The following is an 891-nucleotide window of genomic DNA, read 5'->3' as shown; positions in this document are numbered from 1 at the left end:
GATAGATAGATAGATAGATAGATAGATAGATAGACAGACACGCAGACAGACAAACAGACAGATAGATAGATAGATAGATAGATAGATAGATAGATAGATAGATAGATAAATAAATAAATAGATAGATAGATAGATAGATAGATAGATTAATAGACAGATAGATAGATAGATAGATAGATAGATAATGATGTGCGATTACACACGATATACATACATAAAGGCATGTATGTATACGTGTACATCTACACACAGACACAAACATATACACATATGCACACAGCGTACGTAAACATGTGGGTGTATGTATAGTCTCATGAACATCCATAAATACCTACGCACATCATTCGGGTACCACTAAACGCTTATTCCTCTTCAAGTCAGTAGCTAACTTTAAAACATGATGGATTTAATAAATTACATACTCCCTACACCCTAATATATCTTGTTCTTCTTATTATTTATTTATTTATTCATTTTATTCATTTCCCCGTGGGTAAAACAGAAAGGGTGGTAACGACTAACCTTTGTGTATTTAGGGGATGTCGATTTGTTGATTTTACTAGTTTAAACGGCGACTTTAAATCTTTCTATTAAATCGTAATTTAGAACTTCCCGTTGCACATTACGGGCGAGTGGTGAGGAAGGAAGATGGAGAGATTGATAAAGTCAAATTTCTTCTCCCAGCGGCACACCTTTTAAAAATATGTTTGTGTGTGTGTGTATGTGTGTGTGTGTGTGCATGTATGTATGTATGTATGTATGTATGTATGTATGTATGTATGTAAGCATGAATGTACGTATGTTTAGATGTATATATATATATATATTATAAAATCTGGTAATTAGTCATATATTAATTAATATCGATTATTCGCTTATATGTATACATAT

The sequence above is a fragment of the Octopus bimaculoides genome, chromosome 2 (assembly GCF_001194135.2).
Source record: "Octopus bimaculoides isolate UCB-OBI-ISO-001 chromosome 2, ASM119413v2, whole genome shotgun sequence".
Lineage (NCBI taxonomy): Eukaryota > Metazoa > Mollusca > Cephalopoda > Octopoda > Octopodidae > Octopus > Octopus bimaculoides.
The sequence above is the reverse complement of the archived record's forward strand: the minus strand, read 5'-3'. Positions refer to the sequence as shown.